We start from the raw sequence: 917 nt of genomic DNA, 5'->3' as shown, positions 1-917 counted from the left end.
CATTAGCCCCGCCCCTTCCATACAGTAAAAACCAGTTTCCTGAGTTTTATTTCCAAGCCAACCGGAATGATTGGTTCAATCAGATCTCTGCAGGTGAGACATTGTCCTCCTTCACCAAACACTGTCCAGGTTTTCCTTCTGACCTCACTTCCTGTTTCCAACTTTGAGACGCAACCCGTTGGATCCGAAGGTTTGTCTGATATGAAATGTTTGTTCAAATGAGACAGAAAGAGTCCCTGAAAGGTCTAAATCCAACCTTTAAGGGTTCCTGTTGTTGTTCTAACAGTCTCTGTTGTTCTACGAAGGGTTTGCAGCATTGTAGTAAAAACTAACGTCCCAACTGTCTCCTGGGGGACGGCGGTTGATAGGTGACCTGGTTACCAGGTAGATAAAACCCAGAATACAGCAGAGGGAAGAATCATAAATAAAATGTCCACAAACTGAGACAAGCTGTCTCTGAGGTACCTGGAGACAGAAGATCGAAGATCGAGTCGAACCTGAACGCATCTTTGTTCCCAAAAACAGATTTGTTTCAAAAATAGTTGATTCTGACACGAAACTGAGAACATAAGCAAGACAGGTGCTGGTACTCTGTGTCCACAGGGGACAGGAAACAACAGACAGGACCATGAAGAGGTCCAGAGGGGACAGGAAACAACAGACAAGACCATGAAGAGGTCCAGAGGGGACATGAAACAACAGACGGGACCATGAAGAGATCCAGAGGGGACATGAAACAACAGACAAGACCATGAAGAGATCCAGAGGGGACATGAAACAACAGACGGGACCATGAAGAGATCCAGAGGGGACAGGAAACCACAAACAGGACCATGAGGAGGTCCAGAGGGGACAGGAAACCACAGACAGGACCATGAAGAGGTCCAGACGGGATAGGAAACCACAGACAGGACCAT

The sequence above is a fragment of the Kryptolebias marmoratus genome, unplaced genomic scaffold (genome assembly GCF_001649575.2).
Source record: "Kryptolebias marmoratus isolate JLee-2015 unplaced genomic scaffold, ASM164957v2 Scaffold102, whole genome shotgun sequence".
NCBI lineage: Eukaryota > Metazoa > Chordata > Actinopteri > Cyprinodontiformes > Rivulidae > Kryptolebias > Kryptolebias marmoratus.
Note: the sequence above shows the minus strand (reverse complement) of the source record.